Source organism: Rhinoraja longicauda, chromosome 2 (assembly GCF_053455715.1).
Source record: "Rhinoraja longicauda isolate Sanriku21f chromosome 2, sRhiLon1.1, whole genome shotgun sequence".
NCBI classification, from domain to species: domain Eukaryota; kingdom Metazoa; phylum Chordata; class Chondrichthyes; order Rajiformes; family Arhynchobatidae; genus Rhinoraja; species Rhinoraja longicauda.
This window is the reverse complement of record NC_135954.1, coordinates 28535077-28558603: the sequence shown is the minus strand read 5'-3', so window position 1 is coordinate 28558603 and position 23527 is coordinate 28535077. Positions and strand designations below refer to the sequence as shown.

Sequence of the window (23527 nt, the reverse complement as noted above, 5' to 3'; positions counted from 1 at the left end):
GGCAGTGGAGGCCAGTTCGTTGGATGCTTTCAAGAGAGAGCTGGATAGAGCTCTTAAGGATAGCGGAGTGAGGGGGTATGGGGAGAAGGCAGGAACGGGGTACTGATTGAGAGTGATCAGCCATGATCGCATTGAATGGCGGTGCTGGCTCGAAGGGCTGAATGGCCTACTCCTGCACCTATTGTCTATTGTCTATTGTCACTCAACCTGTCCAGGTCACCCTGCAACCTCCTAACATCCTCTTCACAGTTTACACTGCCACCCAGCTTTGTGTCATCCGCAAACTTGCTAGTGTTGCTTCTAATTCCCTCTTCCAAATCATTAATATATAGTGATATCCCATGAACGAAATGGAAGATTGCAAATGCACAAAGAATTATATTAGCCTCATTTGCTCCTGTTCCGAAAGATGAATAGCTTGATGCCATAAAGGACAATATATGAAAGGTGACTGGAGTACACTGGCAGCAGACGAGTGCTCAGACTTGGAGCCTCACTTGCCGTTCTTTACACTTCACGCATGAAAGTTAAAATGTGAAGCCACCAACCCATATGGCAAAGTACAATACGGTCTGCCCTCCTTATTACGGACCTCTTTATAATGGATTATGATAATAGCAGGCGGATCGTCCCACAGTAATAAGACACCATTTTCTCTTTAAGAGAGAGGCTGCTTGTTACACTGAGGGAGGCGATTGAAATTGAAAAGCAATTGCCTTAATCGATACTTGTGCAATGATACTCCGCAAAGTACTGCAGTGTACTCTGCAATACTCTGCACTTGTGCAATGATATTTTTAGCTATATGTTAAAAAGAACTTTGTATTGTATTGGAAAACAACGTTGTTTCACGGAGTAACTGCAAGGTGGTTGGACAATCAGCAATAATGGACACCATCCCCCCCCCCCCATGGTCTGTTATAATTAGGGTTATCTGTCTTTATTCTGTTTGCAGAAATTAGCAAATAAAACTGCAGATGCTGCTCGATTGGCTGCATTCTTTCAGCATTTCTGTTTTTAGGATAGATCAACGAAATGGAGTTTAATGTGTGTAATAGATTTCAATGGTATAAGATGACACCATTTTGAAGGGAAGAAAATAGATGCTCCATGTTGTTAAAAAAGTATGCTGAATTTATTGTGGAGAGGAGAACGAAGAGCTTGGGGTTCAGTTGCATAAATCACTTCACCAGCAAGGTTATAGTTATGTAGCGCAGCGGTAGAGTTGCTGCTTTACAGCGAATGCAGCGCCGGAGACTTAGGTTCGATCCTGACTACGGGTGCTGCACTGTAAGGAGTTTGTACGTTCTCCCCGTGACCTGCGTGGGTTTTCTCCGAGATCTTCGGTTTCCTCCCACACTCCAAAGACGTACAGGTATGTAGGTTAATTGGCTGGGTAAAATGTAAAAATTGTCCCTAGTGGGTGTAGGATAGTGTTAATGTACGGGGATCGCTGGGCGGCACGGACTTGGAGGGCCGAAAAGGCCTGTTTCCGGCTGTATATATATGATATGATATGATAAAACCAAAATGGGAAAAGTCAAGTTGAGTTTATTGGCTTGGGCATAGTGGGATACAGTGGGGTACAGGGACAACAAAAATCTTGCAATATCATCATGGGCACATGGAATCAGACAACACATAAAATCCCAACTTGTGCCTGAATTACACACAAATTCTGCAAGACAGTGGGAAGAAAAAAACAGCAAAAATCAAGATATTTGTGCAAAATACAATCAGAAAACATGTCCATGGTTGTGCAAGAGGTGGTTTGTAGTTCTCCATTGTCAAAGTAGGATTCCTGATGTGCATGTCGGTTCAGTAACCTGATGGAAGTAGGGAACTTGCTGTTCCTGAACCTGGTAATGTGGGACTTCAAGCTACTGTACCTCCTGCCCACGCTGGCAGTGAGGAGAGGGCATGGCCCTGCTGTGGATCTGGGGAATGTGGAGCTTAAATACTAGCATTGTGCAGACCTGCCTAAATAGTAGGGTTTTTGTAGTGTACATTTATACAAATCATTTAAATATTCCTTCTTCCAAGGCAAATTGTTATTACAGTGGATGATAGAGTGGATGTGGAGAGGATGTTTACACTGGTGGGAGAGTCTAGGAACCGAGGCCATTGTCTCAGAATAAAAGTAATTGTACTTTAGTCAGACAGTGGTGAATCTGTGGAATTCATTGCCACAGACGGCTTTGGAGGCCGTCAAGGTTATTTTTAAGGTGGAGAATTCACTGGAATTTAGAAGGATGAGAGAGGATCATTTGGAAACGTATACAATTATAAAAGGACAGGACAAGCTAGATGCAGGAAAAATGTTCCCAATGTTGGAGGAGTCCAGAACCAGGGACCACAGTCTAAGAATAAAGGGGAGGCCATTTAAAACTGAGATGAGAAAAAACTTTCACCCAGAGAGTTGTGAATTTGTGGAGTTCTATGCCACAGAAGGCATTAGAGGACAATTCACTGGATGAATTTAAAAGAGAATTAGGCAGAGCTCTCGGGCCTAGCAGAATCAAGGGATATGGGGAGAAGGCAGGCACGGGTTACTGATTGTGGATGATCAGCCATGATCACAATGAATGGTGGCGCTGGCTCGAAGGGCCAAATGGCCTCCTCCTGCACCTATTTTCTATGTTTCTATGAGATTAGTAAGGGTGTCAAGGGTTATGGGGAGAAGGCAGGATTGAGAGCAGGGTTGAGATGGAAAGATATATCAGCCATGATTGAATAGCGGAGTAGACTTGATGGGCCGAATGACCTAATTCTGCTCCGACAACTTATGAACATGGATTTATGAAAATTCTTTGGAAATTTGGAATAAGGTAGTTTTCAATTCTTTCTTTAATCAGGAACTTTTAATTTCTCACGAGGTCTGAAATGTATTCACTAAGAAGAATGTAACTGGAATTCAAGAATTCAGGGGAGAGGATGGTATAATTCCAGAATAAGTTAGCATCAAACAAGAGGAAATGTTCAGTGTTATAGGTGGATAAATCTCAGGCCCGATGAGATTTATCCCAGGTTGTTATGGAGGCAAGGAGGACAGAAACTATTACATTTTTGCTGGCCACAGTTGAGGTGCCAGATGAAGAGAGAACAGGAGATGTATTTTATTCAAAAAGGGCACCAGGGATAAGCCTGATAACTGTAACTAGAAGCCTGTGAGTCTAATGTCATTGGTAGGGAAGTTGTTGGAGAAAGGTTTTGAGGGACAGAATATATTGAAAGGTAAGTATTAATCAAAAATAGTTCCTTTCTTGACTGACCATGGGTGACAAAAATAGTTAACGTGACTTTATTTGGGGGAAGACCCTATCTGCTCAATTTGTAATTTTTAAAGAGGTGGCAAAGTATGTTGCTGTGGGAAATATGATTAATGTCGGCTGCATTGGGCTTCAGTCAGACATTTGACCGGTTCCTGCACAGAAGTCTAATCCAAAGGTTCAGAGTTCATAGGATCCAGAGTAAATTGGCAAATTGGATAGTTAGAAGAATAGTCTTGGGTTACAGAAAGATGCCAGTCATTTGGTAAGTCAAAGTCAAAGTCAAATTTATTGTCAATTTTCAGTTAGTTTACCTAGACAGAAAATCGAAATACCGTTTCCCACAATCCCGAGGAATAAAGTGCACTAAATCAAGTTAAAACCAAAAAGGCACAGCAAACAACAATCAATGTATACAGTTTAATAAAATATAGTCACTTTAATGAAAAAAAAGATGAAGATGAATATATTACAATAAAAAATAATGAACAGTAGTGCAAAGCCTGTCCATAGCAGCGTTAAAAAAAGTGTCTGGTGCTGGATGTGCGTGTGTGTGGGGTGTTAAAGTCCAGGTCCAATGGGAGCAGGGGAGAGAGGAGGGAGGGAGGGGAGAGAGTTCAGCATCCTGACAGCCTGGTGGAAAAAACTGTTCTTTAGTCGGGTGGTGCTCGACCTCAGGCTGCGAAACCTTCTCCCTGAAGGCAGGAGGGTGAAGAGGCTGTTGGAGGGGTGGGAGGGGTCACCCACAATGCTCAGTGCTTTGCGGGTGAGGCGGGTGGTGTAAAGGACCACGAGTGTTGGGAGTGAGGCGCCAGTGATCCTCTCAGCAGTGTTCACTATGCGCTGCAGGGTCTTGCGGCTGGAGGCTGTGCAGCTTCCGAACCACACAGTGATGCAGCTGCTGAGGATGCTCTCAATGGCGCCTCGGTAAAAAGTGTACATGATGGGTGTGGGGGCTCCTGCTCTCTTCAGTTTGCGGAGGAAGTAGAGGCGCTGCTGGGCTTTCTTGGCGATGGACGTGGTGTTGTTGCTCCAGGAGAGATCCTCGGTGATGTTCATCCCCAGGAATTTGGTGCTGCTCATCTGCTCCACAGCAGCACCATTGATGGTCAGTGGGTGGGGGTGTTGGGTGTGCGTTCTCCTGAAGTCGACAACAATCTCCTTTGTTTTCTCCACATTCAGGAAGAGATTGTTGTCTGTGCACCACGCGGCCAGCTGGTTCACCTCCTTCCTGTAGTGGGTCTCGTCGTTGTTGCTGATGAGACCCACCACGGTTGTGTCGTCCGCAAACTTGACGAAGTGGTTGGAGCTGTGGGTGGGTGTGCAGTGGTGGGTCAGCAAGGTGAAGAGCAGGGGGCTTAGCACGCATCCTTGTGGGGCCCCCGTACTCAGCGTGATGGTGTCCGATGTGTTGCTGCCGACCCGTACAGACTGGGGTCTGGCAGTGAGGAAGTCCAGCAGCCAGTTGCAGAGAAGGGGGCTGAGGCCCAGATTTGTTAGTTTGCAAACCAGCTGCTGGAGGATGATGGTGTTGAATGCTGAGCTAAAGTCTATGAACAGCATCCTAACATATGAGTTTTTAGTGTCCAAGTGGGTGAGGGCTGGATGTAGAGCAGAGAAGATGGCATCCTCAGTGGACCGCTTAGCTCGATATGCAAACTGAAAAGTCCGTAAAATAGACCAACGGCAGATGGAGTTCAATCTTGATAAGTGCAAGGTGATACACTTTGGAAGAACTAATAAGGGTAGGATATACACAATGAATGGCATGGCCCTCAGGAGTATTAAAGAATAGAAAGATTTTGCGTGCCATGTCCAAGGAGCCTGAATGTGAGAGCACAGGTTGATATGGAGGTGAAGAAGGCATGCCGGATACTAGTTAAAAGGAATCTGAGGGGTAACTTTTTCACACAAAGGTGGTGGGTGTATGGAACAAGCTGCCAGAGGAGGTAGTTGAGGCTGGAACTATCCCAACATTTAAGAAACAGTTAGACAGGTACATGGATAGGACAAGTTTGGAGGGATATGGACCAAGCGCAGGCTGGTAGGGCGAGTGCAGCTGGAACGTTGGCCAGGTGGGCAAGTTGGGCTGAAGGGCTTGTTTCCACACTGTATCACTCTATGACTCTATGATTAGTCGTCATTATTTGAGGTATCGAATAAGAGGTGAGAAGTATAAGAAAATAACTGCAGATGCTGGTACAAATCGATTTATTCACAAAATGCTGGAGTAACTCAGCAGGTCAGGCAACATCTCGGGAGAGAAGGAATGGGTGACGTTTCGGGTCGAGACCCTTCTTCAGACTGAATGAAGAAAGGTCTGAAGTCTGAAGAAGGGTCTCGACCCGAAACGTCACCCATTCCTTCTCTCCCGAGATGCTGCCTGACCTGCTGAGTTACTCCAGCATTTTGTGAATAAAGAGGTGAGAGGTTATGGTACAGCTTTATAAAACTTAGTTTGGACCATAGCTGGGAACTGTGTGCAGTTTTGGTCATCATGCTGTGGGAAGAACATTATTGAGCTGGAGGGGATGCTCCAGGGTTTCTCTAGGGCGAAGTGTTTCTGTTATGAGGAGAAACTGGATAAGGTGGGTTTGTTTCTTTGAATGCAGGAGGTTTAGGAGCTTTTCCCAATAAAAGAGGTGTCAAAAACTATACACCCAGGCCACATTTAATAAATATTGGCTGAAATGCCGAGGCAAAGAAAGCTACAGACCAAGTGCTGGTAAACGCCATTAGTGTAGATGGGCAAATAATGGTTGGCATGGGTGTGGTGAGCCAAAGGGCTTGTTTCTGTTCTGTCTGGCTCCTTGATTGGATATCATTATACTGTAATATTTTGCATCATACAGACCCCGCTCTAAATATCATTCTGCTCTAAATCTGCTCATGATGTAATTCTAAAACACCAAATAGTTTCCTGCTCAGTTCTGTGTCACTTTATTGAGTTTCTTGTAATTAAGGCTCAGCCATGCGGAATGGTTTACTCGTTTGGGGAATTTCTGCTCATTGGAATTTGTCTGGCACTTCTTTCAATGCCAAATAAATGAGGGACTGGCGCGGCCCAATGGGCAATTGAATGAATGTATTAGCTTTTCCCAACTGCTCCAGTCAGTTTGCAACCATATGTGTGCAAGGCTTTTCCATTGCAACACAAGATTCTGTTCTGATCTTTTTCCTCTTCCAATTTGTTTCTCAGCAAATTGTAAACTTTACTGAACCTGGGTGTGTCCCTATTGCAGCAAACCCACAGAGGTTATGTTCACAAATCTATGATCCCGGAGAAGGGTTTTGTCGTTATTTTTAATGGATAGAAAATGGTTGAAGGCACACCCTTAGATTTTCGACATGCATTCCTGACGTGCGGAAAGTTGCACCGGGAGCATGAATTCTTAAAATTGCTCCAGTCTCAAAATGAGAGCATTCATGAAAGCACCTTTTCTTTTGAGTGTTAAAATACTCTGCTTAGCAACCAGTGCACCAGAGTCTCAAATACACCATTGAAAATAGTGAGGATTTGTATAAACAAGACGATTTTATGTTGTGTGCATTTCTCATGAGTGCTGCTATGTAAAAGAGCATTACAGGATGAGACAACCTGTATCATTCACTCTTGAGTCTTAAATGGTACATCCCTATAGCCCTATAGCAGAACAAATGCTCGGAGACTTACTGTATGTAGCAATGTTGACTTTGAATTACGAGTTGAGTAAATTATGTCTCTTTTTACAAGGGCCAGATAACTATTCCGATACTAAAATTCGATTTGATTATAACTTTGATTATATTTTGGGTATAATGTCATAGAGTCAAACAGTGCAGGAACAGACCCTTCTGTTCCACCACATCCATGCTGACTTTTTTGCCCACCTATACCAATGTAATTTGCCTGAAATTGGATGGTATCATTCTATGCATTGCCTATTTAAGAGTCTGTCGCAATACCACTCAAACGTGGTAATTGCGTCTGATTCCACCACCTCCTCTGGCATTGCATTCTTTCTAACACCCACTCTGTTTTCCAAAAGATTTGCCCCTCAGATCCCCTTTCTCTCACATACACACTCTTGTTTTTGCTATCCTCCTAATTGAAATAATGTTTTCCTTATTCATTGCTTTACTTATTTCCTCCTCCTATTACACACTTCATTACGGAGTAGCCTTTTACAATTATCTTTTGAATCTCTCCACCATCGGTAGTTGTGCTTTCAGCTGCCGATCCTAGGCTCTGGTCCTACAATCAGTTTGTGCCATAATTAGTCTTTGAGCGCTTTCTTTGACATTTTGATGAATGTTCCATGATGAGCTTTGAGAGATTTTTTTGGAGGCGGTTTTTTTGGGAGACTTACATTTGTTGCACCTCAGGTTAGGTCAAGTAATCTCAGCAATAGATTTACATTGTAAGGTTGGGTGGATCCAACCGTATAAATAGTTCAAACAAGATTAAATCAGCTGTGTTGGGCATTTTAATGTTTGAAATAAACACAGAAGTTTTGGAAATAGAAAGACTCTTCCTCCAGTGTTGGCCTTCTTCCAAGACAGCTCTGAATGCTTCCTTGTTCAAAATAATTCCTTGGGAGCTTTAAAGTGTTTTACAAATTGCAATGATGGTTGCTGTGGGTTCCATGTGTCACCACTAGCACAGGGTCCATGGATTCAACATGCAGTGGGATAGGTGGCCCAATAACAGCGTTGGGAGCCGCAATGTCCATCATCATGGCCAGAGGATTCTGACTCATTTTGAGCACCGTCTCTTCCGACAGAGGTGTGCCCCCAGGTTGGTCATGTCTCTGGTTGGTCCCTTGCCACAGACCTGCAGGAGATCACACTGAACCTACTCTTACTCCGTTGCAGCAAAGGGGAAAGCTTTGTATTGCTGTCACAAAGGACCGCTGTGGCTTTGAATGTCACATTTGTCGGCCTCTGTCACCCCTTGAAGATGAACCTGAGGGACTGATATACGTAGGCTTCTCTGTCTTTTCTCTGTGCAGCCAGGTACCCATGAGTCCAGGCTCCCAAAACCACAGCTAATTAAGTGGAACACTTCCATCTCTTCCATCTCTCATTTGACTAGTCCTCTGATTCCCTTGTTAAGTGTGAATAATCTAGTGCCACCTCCTCAGAACTACAATCAAATCCCCCCCCCCAATTGCCGTTTGACTCTCTCATCACAGTCTCCCCATCAATCGATTGCACACTATCTTCAGGTATCACAAAATGCTGGAGTAACTCAGCGGGTCAGGCCGCATCTCAGGAGAGAAGGATCTCCTGAGATGCAGTTTCGGGTGACGTTTCGGGTCGAGACCCTTCTTCAGTTTGAGTTTGGTGAGTTTTGCAATGTCAACCATTCTCAGGTATTCTTACTGTACTTCAACTTTCTTGATGCTGAGGATGTAAGACCATTACAAATAGATGGTTCAAAGAAAATGGTGAAATATTGGAATCATAGCGTTCATGTGTTTGCATTCAATTGAAGACTTGTACTTTCATCCAACATAAGCAACATTAATCTTTCAAAGTTTGAGAGTCAAAGCAACACTTCTGTTAAGCTCTATTGAGAATTCTTCCTCACAGTTAAATGCTTACATCACGGTTCACATGGGGCTTTTTGAGAGCTTAGTTCTTTAAAATCACTAATCCTGGAAATTGGGTTACCATATGTTCTATGGAACATCAGTGTTGGTTTTACCACCACACACTGTTCCACAGTTCCAGTCATCTCACCGTACCCTTATGTTAGCTGTTGCCAACATTTCTCCTTTTGGAGAAACAAACACTTTGCCAAAGTACGCATTTCTTGTTTGAAATACCTTAATACAGTCCCTCTGTCCCACATTGGGTTTCCAAAACGTCAGCATCCCAGTTTATCAGCCTTTGTTTGACTTTCTTGCATTCTGGGCTTCTTTGAGAGTGCATCAGCCAGGCATGTTCTGACACTCTTATTTAACCATCTGACAATTGCGAACTGTGAGAACAGTGAGAACTGTGTCATTGGAAACTCTTCAATCTTACACAAACCATGAGGGGGCTTTGCCTTATGATGAGGTACAGATGCAAGAAAAAAGTCAGCGTTTACTGCCATCTTCATGCCACCCCAACCCACTTTGAGTAGTGAGTTGAGTCCCAAGGTTACCTTTTCCTGATCCATTGTAGTGGCTGGAGGTAGGTCATCTGGCTTCTCATGCCTACACTGCCAAAGGATTAGGTCAGACCTGATCTTTTTTCTCAATGCTAATTCCTCTAATACCTTGGGTACAGATTGTCAATGTTCACAACCCTCTAGATGAGAATTTTTTCTCATCTCAGTCCTGACTTGTGGACTCGTTGCTTTGAAATCGTGACTCCTGGTTCTCAAAACTTCAGGCAGGGGGAACATCATCCACTGTTTTTAACCTGCCAAGCCTTGAAGAATGCTTCATTGAGATGATCTTTTCTCTTCTAATCACGAGAAAGTATTAGCCAATTTGTTTACCTTTTCCTCACAGGATATATCCCAGGAATTAATCTGGTGAAACTTCATTGCAATCCTATTACATTTACCTTGTTCCTTTGGTAGGGGGACTAGATTTACCTTGTTCCTTTGGTAGGGGAACACAGTATTCCAATTGCCATCTCCTGATCACACAATATTATTGCACTAAAACAATTTTACCCAAATCCTCTTGGAATAAAAAACAATGTATTTGCTACAACCTGGTTGTTAACGTTTGGTGCTCCATGCACAAGGATACCCTGGTGTCACTGAACATCCAAACATTTCAATCTCACACTACTTTTTTTTTAAAAACATCTATTTTTTTTACCAAAGAGTATGATGCCACATTTTTCTGCAAATTCCTTACCAATTTACTTAAGGCTTTTTGCTTCCTTGTTACAACCCACAACGACACTCAGTTTCATCGACAGACTTGGATTATATTTGGTTGTTCATCCAAACGAATACTTCTACGAATACCTGATGTCCTAACACCGAGCCCTGTTGCCTTCTATCCACAAACTCATCTGGTTCTTCTCTTTCTTATTCTGTTTATTCCACCAATCCTCAAACCATACCAGGATGTTATTCAACAATCACATGCAATTTAACTTTAATAGCATCCAACATGGCACCTTAACGAAGCATTTCTGATAACCCAAATGCAAAAGCCAGAATTCCCCTTTATCTATTCTCATAGTTACAATTTCACAAATGCTCTAATAAATTTATCAAATGTGATTTTTACATTCATCAATCCATGTTGATTCTGCCAAAATCATATTAATTTCTAAGGGCCCTGATACCACTTAATTAATCATAGATTTATCTCAATTCTGCTTTAAACTATCTTAATTCCAGAGACCGTGAAAAACCATTTTGAAGAAATGATAAAACACGTGGGCATAGGTTCAAGGTGAGAGGAAGGAGAATTAAAGATCTGAGGGGTAGGGTTTTTTTTTAACATTGTGAGTGGTTGATATTGAAACTACCACCAGAGGATGGGGTGGAGTGAGATACAATCACTGCATTTAAAGAGACATTTAGGCTCTTAAATTGACAAAGCACACAAGGATATGAACCTAATACGGCACGTGGAATTGGTGTAGTTGGGGAAAAAGGTCATAGTGGATGGAGAAGTTAACAGGTCATCTTCGTGATGAGGTAGATTTGAAGTCCAAAGTTTATCTTGGTGTTGAACATGACAGCAAAGTTGTGAACAATCTGGCTCAGCCTCAGTCAATAGCCAGTGAGATTCATTGAGTCAGTGTTCAGAAGTGGGGTTTGTGGCAGTAATTAAAGGAAGTACCTTCAGTCTTATCAGTACTTTATCAGAGAATATTTCTGTTTGTTCTTTTTGGATATCAGGCAACCAATTTGACAATTTTGAGATAGTAGAGAGATCATAATTTTAAAAAAAGATGCAGAGGTGACAAAAATCAACTTGGTACAGTGACATGCTAGTGTGGGTCCAACTTACAAATTCATAGTTATGTGTTTAGGTCATGCAAAATTATATGCAGGTTACTTTTTGTCTGGAATGCATTAACTGTCCATGAAGAGTCTCAAGACCTTCCAGTGATGTACATTAACAGATAAATGAGAGCGTAAATTCCCCAGTGCAAATGCAAAGACATTATATTATCTCACACCATCATGTTTACTTTAGGTGACAGTTTTACCTTCTAACAAAATGGGTCGTCCAGTCAAATTGGGTTTATTCTCATATGCACATTCTTGTGAGGCACAGGTACAATGTAAATTTTGCTTGTAGCAACATCACAGACACAAAGGCACAGACAAGTTTTCATGAGAGAGTTTGATTTATTTCTTAGGGCTAAAGTAATTAAGGGATATGGGGAAAAAGCAGGAACGGGGTACTGATTTTAGATGATCAGCCATGATCATATTGAATAGCGGTGCTGGCTCAAAGGGCTGAATGGCCTACTCCTGCACCTATTTTTCTGTGTTTCTACAACACAGAAAGCATAAATTCTACAAGACAATGAAAATAAAAAGACCATGCAAAAAAAACATTAGTGCAAAACACGAATGGAAAACATGTCCATGGTAATGCAAGAGTGCAAGAGATAGTCCATCAGTCTGAAGAAAAAGGTCCAGATCTGAGTTACTTCAGCACTTTGTGTCTTTTTTGTAAACCAGCATCTGCAGTTCCTTTTTTCTAGATGGTCCATGGTGTTCCATTGCTGAGATAGAATTAGGGTTGTGCAGGTTGGTTCGAAATTTGTTGGCTGTAAGAAAATGACTATTGCTGAACCTGGTGGTGATCACACATCCTGTCTGATGGTAGCAGCAAAATGTGGACTGTGGGTACAGGATCTCCTGTAATGCATCAAGTGAAGTGTTCCCTTGTAACCCAGATCCGCTGCTCCAGATGTCAACTTATTTACATCGGCGTAACTAAATGCAGGCTCGGTGATCGCTTCGCTCAACTCCTGCGTTCGGTCCGCGTTAATCAATCTGATCTCTCGGTGGCCGAGCACTTCAACTTCCCCTCCCAGTCCGACTTTTCTGTCATGGGCCTCCTCCAGTGCCATAGTGAGGCCCACTGGAAATTGGAGGAACAGCGCCTCATATTTCACCTGGGCAGCCTGCAACTTTAGATAGTTCCTCTGTCACTCTCTTCCCCTCCCCCTTCCCAGATCTCCCTCTATCTTCCTGTCTCCACCTATATCCTTCCTTTGTCCCGCCCCCCTGACATCAGTCTGAAGAAGGGTCTCGACCCGAAACGTCGCCCATTCCTTCTCTCCCGAGATGCTGCCTGACCTGCTGAGTTACTCCAGCATTTTGTGAATAAATACCTTCGATTTGTACTAGCATCTGCAGTTATTTTCTTATACTTATGGTTCCTTGAAGGTCGAGTCACAGGTAGATAAGATGGTCAAAAAGGCTTTTGGCACTTTAGCCTTCATCAGTCAGAGTATTGAGTATAGAAGTTGGGAGGTCATGGTGCAGTTGTATAAGATGTTGGTGAGATCGCATTTAGAATGTTGTGTTCAGTTCTGGGCACCATGTTATATGAAAGATATTGTCAAGCTTGAAAGGGTTCAGAAAAGATTTACAAGGATGTTGCCAGGACTAGAGGGTGTGAGCTATAGGGAGAGGTTGAGTAGGCTGGAACTCTATTTCATGGAACGCAGGAGGATGAAGGGAGATCTTATAGAGGTGTACAAAATCATGACAGGAATAGATCGGGTAGATACACAGAGTCTTTTGACCAGAGTAGGGGAATCGAGGACCAGAGGACATAGGTTCAAGGTGAAGGGGAAAATATTTAATAGGAATCCGAGGGGTAACCTTTTCACTCAAAGGTTCTAAATAGCCTACCTCTTATTCTTAAACTGCGGCCCCTTGTTCTGGACTCCCCCAACATTGGGAACATGTTTCCTGCCTCTAATGTGTCCAATCCCCTAATTATCTTATATGTTTCAATAAGATCCCCCCTCAACCTTCTAAATTCCAGTGTATACAAGCCTAATTTCTCCAGCCTTTCAACATACGACAGTCCCGCCATTCCGGGAATCAACCTAGTGAACCTACGCTGCACGCCCTCAATAGCAAGAATATCCTTCCTCAAATTTGGAAATTTGGAAATTGTCAGCCAAACCTCAGGATTATTTTTGTGGACTTTTTTTGTTTTGCACATCATGAAACTTGAAACATTTGAAGGTTATCTGTGTATATTATGTTGTAAACCATTGACCTATTGTGTGCTAATGGTCAAAACCAAGTGACCAAGTATGGCAGCAGCAGTACATAGCATTCTGTTTGCTGAAAAGTTAATTGTGACGACAAAATAGGAATGTGCATAGAAGTTGTGAACAGATTGGATTGTGATGTGATATCTGTACAAGCCCAGTGTACGGATTTCCACTTGCATTTTAAAGCACTTTAATGCACACATTCGGAATTGGCTTTCAGCAGAATGAAAGAGGCGGCACAGTGGCGTAGCAATAGAGCTGCTGGCTTACAGCACCAGAGACCTGTGTTCGATCCTGGCTCCGGGTGCTGTCTGTATGACGTTTGTACGTTCTCCCTGTGACTGCGTGGGTTTTCTCCAGGTGCTCCGGTTTCCTCCCACACTCCAAAGATGTGCAGGTTTGGAGGTTAATAGGCTTCAGTAAAATTGTAAATTGCTCCCAGTGTGTAGGATAGTATTAGCTTTCGATGTGATCACAGGTCAGTGCGGACTCGATGGGCCAAAGGGCCTATTTCTATGCTGTATCTCTAAAGTAAAGTAAAGTCTAAAGAATGTTTCCTCCAGTGCAGGAGGGAGGCCTGCACTGTTGAGCCTGTTGTGCCGGTTCTTAAACCATTAACTGTGCATCACTGAGCAGCATCCTCTCTCCTGAGTCAAAATGTTGGGGATTCATATCACAGACCAGAAATTTGTACTCAGATCTCAGGGGAACAGTAACATTGTAGTTACGTTATTGAACTGGCAGCCATTAATGAATATGAATCGAGCTGTGGCAACTGGGGAATTTAACAGAATTAAATTATTAAGTACATTTCAGTGGTAGTAACCATGGGACGATTGGATTGTTGTAATAATCTATCTTGTTTTTGAAAATTCTTTGGGGAAAGAGTGTTTCCATTCTTATCTGAGCTGGCCTGTCTGTGATTCTAGATTCACCGATGTGGGTGACACCACATTGCTACCTTTGTACAGGATGGAGAATAAATACCAATCTGCTAAATGCTCCAATTCCACTGGCAGGTTAGGGGAACCAATATGTGTGACTTCTCTCGTGCAATATCCCAAGTATCAAAGCACTGATTTCCTTGAACCAGTTTAGATGTTTGGCCAATGGTATGCATTCCTCACACCAGACTTCCAGGCCAACAGAATACAATGGGATTAATGTAAGATTTGTTTAAAAGGGTACTGAATGGTTGGCAATGGCACCCATATCTGTGCTGTACGACTCAATGACATGCCAGTCACTGTCATAGTAATTATTCTCTAGGAGAAATGAGAAAATACTTCAAGTAGACTCTCAACATCTCTTTGCTGAAAAAACCCCACAAGATTGTCACTGGCTCATGAGTAATCCTGAACCAAGATTACTCACAAAAGTGGAGCAGCATCTGGCAAAGTACCAAGCTCTTTATATGAAACCAAGCAGAAAACAGCAGTACAAGCACTAAATAGTCTAAACTCTCCCATTTTCCTAATATTTTCCTAATATATTAGGGGCTGCACAGTGACACAGCAGTAGAGTTGCTGGGTTTTCTCTGGGTGCTCCAGTTTTCCTCCCACGTTTTATAGCTTTATAGATTAATTGGTTTCTGTAAATTACCCCTAGTGTATAGGATGCGAAACTGGGATAACATAAAACTGGTACACGGGTGACCGTCGGTCAGCACAGACTCGGTGGGCTGAAGTGTTTCCACGCTGTATCTCTAAAACTAAAACTACTTTGGAGCATTCTGAGGTCATGCAAGGACCTCTGTAAATGCAAGCCACTCCCTCTTTCTGTGCTCGTCCAATGCATAACCAAGCCACATGTTGACCTCATACAAATTTACTGTTAGTGATCAGTCGGTAAAATTGTTAATTTTATTTTCCCTGCTGGGAATAGAAAGCTGCCGTGCAATTGTATAAAAGTAAAAGGGTGTAAAATTGGTCATGCCACTTGGCCTAGGCAAATTTTTATTCCTTAGGGAATGAGTGCATTGCAAAATGAATTATTTGGTTCTGCACGTCAAGAAACAGCAAGATATTTGATCACAAATTGAAAAGGCTTCTTCCCTACTACAATCAAATTCCTGAACGAATCCTCTCTTTTATAACCTCTTCCCAATGGTACTGACACATACTCTTACTCTTAACTCTATTCGATTATTTTGCAATTGCCCTTTTCGGGTTTTTTTGCAATACTTCAGAGTGCACAACAATCTTTGCATCATTCTGCTGTATTGCATTTGTCATATTTATTATATCTATCATGACCATGTGCATTGTTTACTCCGTGACCTTCACATCAACGAGGAATATAATTGCACCATGATGTATATGACATTAAACTGATCTGAAGCTTAAGATTACGCTTACTTTATGTTCAAAGCACAGAATCTTTATTCCCCCCCAAAAATAACTGGGATGAAAGTTAAACCAGTCTCAAACCCATCCACCAACTGTTGGTTGGGAGATGGGCAACCTGTGGAGCAATTAGTTGGTTCGTTAAAGTCGTATAATGAGACTTCCTGCCTTCATTTTCATAGAACAATACAGCACAGGAACAGGCCCTTATGTCCACAATGTATGTGCCACACACATACTTGCTTAAACTAATTTGCTTAAACTAATCCCTTCTGCCTGCATGTGCTCCATATACTTCCATTGCCTGCATATTCATTTGCCTATCTAAAAAACCTCTTAAACACCACTGTTGTGCGTGTTTCCACTACCCCTGGCAGCCACCACACTCTGTGTGTAGCACTTGCTCCACACATCCCCTTCCCTCTCTCATTTTATAGCTCTGTCCTCTCATATTTGACATTTCTATCCTCGGGGGGAAAAAAGTTCTGATTGTCTACTGTAATACACATCTCATAATTTTATATACAGGTGCTCCTCAACTTACGATGGGGTTATGTACCGAGAAACCCATCGGAAACTGAAAATATTGTAAGTCGAAATGCATTAATACACCTGATCACGTGGCCGGAAGCGAGCTGTGGCTCGCTACAGGTCGCTGCCGTTTGCTCCATCGCAAAGTCGAAATATCGTAAGTCGAAACATCGTAAGTCTGGGAGCATAGAAACATAGAAAATAGGTGCAGGAGTAGGCCATTCGGCCCTTCGAGCCTGCACCGCCATTCAATATGATCATGGCTGATCATCCAACTCAGTATCCCGTACCTGCCTTCTCTCCATACCCCCTGATCCCTTTAGCCACAAGGGCCACATCTAACTCCCTCTTAAATATAGCCAATGAACCGGCCTCAACTACCTTCTGTGGCAGAGAATTCCACAGATTCACCACTCTACTATCTTCTATCATTTCTCCCTTCAACCTTCAAAGCTCCAGAGAATCCAATCCAAGTTTTTCCAACCTTTCCTTAAAGCTCGTACCCTCTGTGAAGCTAATACCCCCAGCTGTTATCGGGCAACTGAACCATCCTATCACCAACTGGAGAGCGATCCTGACCTACCATCTACCTCGTTTGAGGCCCTCTGTCTATCATTTATCGGATTTTACCGGACTTTATCTTGCACTAAATGTTATTCACTCTATTCTATATCTCTACACTATTGACGGCTTGATTTTAATCATGTGTAGTCTTTTCACTGTCTGCATAGCGCGCAACAAAAAAAGCTTTTCACTGTATCTTGCTACGCATTGCAATTAACTACACTAAATTAAATTAATCCAGGCAGCATCCTGATAAACCTCTCTTGCACCCTCTCAAAAGCCTCCTTCCTATATTTTAACAGGTGTCCTCTTTATAATCTCAGATAAAACAGAGAACTGTACATGCTGGTGAATACACAAAATGACTCAAAGTGCAGAGCAACTCTGCAGGTCAGGCTGCATCTCTGGAGAACATGCACAGGTGACATTTCGGGTTGAGACCCTTCTTAAAACTAGTTTTAGTTTAGTTTATTGTCAACTGTACTGAGGTACAGCGAAAAGGTTTTGTTGCGTGCTAACCAGTCGGCAGAAAGACAATACATGATTACAATCGATCCATTCACAGTGTATAGATACATGATAAGGGAATAACATTTAGTGCAAGGTAAAGCCAGCAAAGTCCGATCAAGGATTGTCAAGGGTCACCAATGAGGTAGATAGTAGTTCAGCACTGCTCTATGGTTGTGGTTGGATGATTCAGCTGCCTGATAACAGCTGGGAAGAACCTGTCCCTGAATCTGGAGGAGGGCGTTTTCAGACTTCTATACCTTTTGCCTGATGGGGGAGGGGAAAAGAATGAGTGGCCAGGGTGCAACTTGTCCTCGATTATGCTGCTGGCCTTGCCGAAGAAGGGTGAGGTATAAATGGAGTCAATAGAAGGGAGGTTGTTTTGTGTGATGGTCTGGGCTGCGTCCACAATTCGCTGCAATTTCTTGAGGTCTTGGATGGAGCTGTTCCCAAACCAAACTGTGATGCATCCTGATAAAATGCTTTTGATGGTGCATCTGTAGAAATTGGTGAGAGTTGTAGGGGACATGCCAAACCTTCTAATGAAGTCGAGGCATTGGTGTGCTTTCTTGGCCGTTGCTTCGAAGGGCCGAATGGCCTCCTCCGGCACCTATTGTCTATAATATGGGTGGTCCAGGAGAATTTGTTGGTGATATTGACTCATAGGAATTCAAAGTTTTCAACCATCTTTACTTCGGCACTGTCAATGCAAACTGGCGCAAACGTTGTCATGTTCTCCAGAGATGCAGCCTGACCTGCCGAGTTACTGCAGCACTTTGTGTCCTTTTGTGTAGATGTGTTTCTCGGGTCTTGGAGGAACCCAGGAGTTGGAAGAAGTTGTAATGGACCAAATCCTTGAAGGGAGTGCCATTCTTCCACTGCTCGTGAGACGGGAGGAGCTGTTCTTCCAGGCTCAACTAGCTCCCCAGTAATTGTTGGCACCACTTCCTTCCTGTCCACACTTCCAACAATGTGTTCCTCTTCACCATCGCATCTAATGGCCTTGTGCCAGTGCCTCCTGTACTGGTTATGCTTATTTATGCTCATGCACAGCTGTTGAATGCAATTTTTATTTATTCAGTTCTAACTCAAATGTTGTATTGCTGCTGGGCCAACCAATGAGGCTTTGTAATCGCCAGCCAAAAGATATCACCGACTGCTCCAGGGTAAGTTTCACCCTGCGATGCACTCTGGTTTCACAATATATTTTCTTTGTGGGAAGTACTCGGTTTCAGTTTGGTGCTGACCCTCCCACCCAATCATTGGCAGGCACCAGCGTTTCAGTATAAAGGCAAGCTCCAGTGTGGTGACAGGCAGGCAGTCGCACAAGTCCTGCCGTGCCCTTGGATAGTTTTTGCTTCTGTGCAAATGAATTTCCATTTTATTGAGAGTGATTAATGGAGCAGGTAAGAGGGTTTTCTGCACAGTCAATGCCAATTAAACTCATTTACGTGATCATGTGAACGGAAGGTTGTGTTAATTGCTGTTTAACACGCTTACCAGGTCCATGTGAGGCAACAAAACTGTGCTTCCAAAATATAACCTGGATCCTATAGATCTTCTTTTGTTCAGTAATATTCGTAAAAAGACCTAACATTAATTTATGTCAATGTGGCCCAAAGATGGTTTAACAGCTAACAAAAGATCAGTTGTTGTCTCCCTCTCAAACTTTTAGAAATATTTGTGCATGTGTTAATTTTGGAAATTGAGGTGAAAACATTTTCTATATTTGATTCCTGACAATAATTATGTGTTTTCTTTCTGCTTCTGTTCTTTGAAGACATTGTGGTTTACTGCTTCTTAATTAAAACTTTGTGTAAATCATTATTTTGGAATTCTGAATGTAAACATCTGAAAACACAAGGCACCATCAAATGCTTTTGTATCCCTGCACTGAACACTGAAGTTTTTCAAGAGAAACATTTGGAATAGTTTTGATATGGAACTTCCACTCAAAAGCTGTTTTGGTTTATTTTTGAAATTGTTTTGTCTAAACAAAGGCAGAAAACAACAGGTTTAACGTTGCCAGATTTCTTAGCGTTTTGCAAGGGTGCCGCCAAATACTTGACCACTGAGATGCAGAGGACGTTGGTCAGAGGTTTTGCTGGAGCAGCTGAAGGGAGGAGAGAGAGATAGACACAAGAAGAGGTTACAGAAGGGAGTTTCAGAGGTTAGGACCACGGTGGCTGAAAACATAATGAGCAATGGTGGAGCAAGTTAGGAGGAGAGAGAGGGACAGAAAGAGGGTTAAATTAAAGGAATTGATTCACGGTGAAATTACAGAAATAGAAAGGAATGAGACTGTGGAAACTACATTTAGAGCTTTAAAATTGAGTTTTTGCTTGACTAGGAGCTATTGCAGGTCACAAAGTGTGGATGTGATGTGTGAACTTGAGTTGGAATGTGAGCAACTAAGTTGTGGATTATTTCAAAGCAATGGAGGATTGTGTTCGGGAGATTTCCGAGGGTGTGTTGGAGTAGTCAAGTGTTGGGGTTTGGAGAGCTTAGATCTGGAAATGAGCTTGGGCAGGGATAGATTCACCAGGTTGTGAAGGTGTACATAACTGCTCTTTGTGATGGCAGAGCTGAAGAGATTAGAAGGGCAAAGAGGGAGCACAAAATATCACTTGCATACAAGGGAAACTTTAAAGCATTTTGTGAGTGTTTTCAGGGTAAGGGTGAGGGCAAGTTGGGCCGAAGGGCCTGTTTCCACGCTGTATGGCTATGAATCTAAGTGGGCAACGAGTGAAACAGGAAGGCGCTTTGGAGTCATCAGGCCATTCAATGCTTGGTGCCAGAGGACATAGGTGAGGTCTTAAATGAATATTTCTCATCTGTGTTCACCATGGAGAAGGGCATGATGTTTAGAGAATGCAGGAAGGAGGCAGCGAAGTCCAAGTGCACATCATCTTTAGGAAGGATGAGGTTTTAGACATCTTAACGGGCCTATATAGTTGGATGATTTTAAGGTATGGTGAGAGCTAGCATAAGACGCAATGGGCACACAGGAGGGCAGTATCTGTGTCACAACCGCGCCTTGATTCGAATGTAATAAACACGCTTCAAGAACATAAACACTGTTTTATTCGTTTGCCATTCCTTTACATCCCGACAACATGTGTCCTCTGACCTTTCCGACTCATAGTAACACATGATACATTTAAATATGACGTCAGTTACCACGACAGTCGGGGACATTAAAAAATGTTAAATCTGTGCTGGCCAGAAGAAGATTGCCAGTTGATGGAAGAACAGCAAATATGGCACCTTTATTCAAGAAGGCAACTGGGATAAACCAGGTAATTAGAAGCCTGTGAGTGTTAGGTTAGCAGTAAGGTTGTTATTGGAAAATGGTAGTTCCCTAGCTTGTCCTTGCTGCCTTTCTTAATGAATTGTATAACATTTAGCCACCCTATAGTCTTCTGGAATGTCATCTGTGACTAAAGATGATGCAAATATCACTGGAATGATCTCCACAATTTAATCCCTGGCTTCCCACAATGTCGGAGGAGGCACTTGGTCTAGCCCCGGGCATTATTCATCTTAATGTCTTTTAAAAGTGCCAACGCCTTCTCTTTGTTAATTTGTACCAAATTTAAGACATCACAACTCCCATGCTACAATTCCTTGGCTTCCATGATTAGCTTCAATGATTTTCCCCTCAGTAAAAAAACAGTTGAGAAATATCCATTTCAGATCTCCTCCATTTCTTGTGGCTCTACACGAACAAAGACAGCCATGCTGATCTTTAAGGGGAGCTAACCTCCGCAAGCAATCCTTTATTCTTAATCGACCTGCAGAATCTCTTGGAATTTTTCTTTACCTTGCCTGCCAGTTCTATTTCATCCTCTTTCATGATCACCATCCTAAGGGTACTCCTACACTTCTTATATTCATGGAGGGATTTATTTCATCCCAACTCTCTAAATCTGATGTTTGCCTCCTTTTCCTGAGCAGAGCCACAATCTTTAATCCTAAGTCTTATCTGGGATCGAATGCGACGTAAGAATTGTGCATTACATGATTCCCTCTCAAATGGCCAATACTGGCAAAGCTTACATAAAAAATGCAAGTCAAGATCTAAACTGTGGACAAATATAGACTTTCTTTTAAAGTCAATAACAATTTGTAATTTTTCTGTACCAATATATAAACTTAAAAGTCTATTTGGAAAACCACTGGCATTCTTTCCCTTACGAGCTCCCAAATCACTCTCATTTAGAATTCCGTATCTCATGTAATTAGGAAAATAATGATTTAAAGACTAAATTTATCGCTGCCATTACAGGGCAAGTTGGGATTGGCAGTAAATAACAGTCCTGCTCAGATGTATCCTCCGCAGATGTAGGATGTTTTTTGATATATTAATGGCACGAAAAGAACATTTGAGAAGTTGAGAGCTTCTTGGCCTTGGTTGCAATATGAAAGAATTTACTCTGACGTGCATAGCAATTCAATTGACATGTTTTGTGAAATATTTAATTTTTATGATTGCATATCTGATATCATGCATTTTGGAAAATTAAATTTTAAGTCATAGAGTCAAGGATTCATGAAGCTATATAGCACCGAGGCAGGCCCTTTGGCACAATTCGTCCATGCCGACCAAATTGTCTAACCAAGCTAATCCCACATGACATGCTTGACCCATATCCCTCCAAACCTGCCCAGGTGTCCTTTAAATGTCACAATTGCACCTGCCTCCACCACCACTATTCCATAAATTCAATCATACTGCTCAGAAAGGAACTGGATGGGCGGCACGGTGGCGCAGCGGTAGAGTTGTGGCCTTACAACGCTTGCAGCGCCGAACATCCGAGTTCAACCCCGACTACAGGTGCTGTCTGTACGGAGTTTGTACTTCCTCCCCATGACCGCGTGGGTTTTCTCCGAGGTATCCAGTGTCCTCCCACACTCCAAAGACATACAGGTATTTAGGTTAATTGGCTCGGTGTATGTGTAAATTGTCCCTAGTGTGTGAAGGATAGCGTTAATGTGCGGGGTGATCGCTGGTCGGCGTGGACTTGGTGGGCCGAAGGGCCTGATTCCATGCTGTATCTCAAAAACTAAACTAAACTACAAACTAAGTGTCTGCTGAATTGCTCATTCATAGAGCTGCCACAGACTTGATGTGACAAATAACGCCCTCCCTGCTGTAATCTCTCTATGATTCTGTGAACTCAATTGCAGTAACATCAGATTCAGGGGTAATGGGGAGAAGGCAGAAGAATGGGAAAGATAGATCAGCCATGAATGGTGGAGTAGACTTGATGGGCCGAATGACCTCATTCTGCTTCTATAACTTATTCTGGGAACCAGGGATTATTGATTTTCTTTTGCCAGGGTTTTGGGCAGCCAGTTCTGGAATTCCTGAATTCTTCAAAATTCCCTGGAATTCTCTGCCTCAGAAAGCAGTGAGGCCAATTCTCTGGATGCTTTCAAGAGAGAGTTAGATAGAGCTCTTAATGATAGCAGAGTCAAGGGATATGGGGAGAAGGCAGGAACGGGGTACTGATTGTGCATGATCAACCATGATCACGGTGAATGGCGGTGCGGGCTCGAAGGGCCGTTTGGCCTACTCCGCACCTATTGTCTATTGTCTATTGTCTAAAATAACTCAAAGGCACCATGATGTTTGTTGACCAAGGTTCTTTACCTATTTGACCCAAGTGGGCCAATGATTTATTCTATCTAAGTATTTGTATTTCATTCCTCTTTTTTAAATCCATAATGTGCAGGAAATGACTGTACAAATACCGAGCAGGAGTAAGCATTTTAAATCAATTCCATTATTCAAAAGGATCTGATTGTAATCTGCATTCCTGCAAACCCAGAGTAAATTTTCAAGATTATTTGTTTTTGTCATTAAAATAATTAAAAATCTTTCTTCCATTCTCCTTTGAGAGAGAGAGAGAGACCTGCTACGTTCTGAAGGAAAATATTTTGCCTCATCCCCATCTTAAACAGGCTCTTCCTTATTTTTTTAAAGTATCGTGATGGATGTCTAGACTTGGAATGCATTTGTGCAGGGTTGCCAGACGGCTGAGATTGTGAGCCGTCTGAAGTCTTTGCAGGGGCGTATTTTCTCATCCTAATGAAACTGGCATCGGTGAG

General features: G+C 42.6%; 1 protein-coding gene across 4 annotated transcripts in view; it reads left to right on the top strand.

Moving 5' to 3' along the window:
• LOC144603091 (sickle tail protein homolog) overlaps window positions 1-23527 on the top strand; it is a 514507-nt gene that overhangs the window by 403519 nt on the left and 87461 nt on the right. The gene's annotated exons all lie outside the window — the stretch shown is intronic.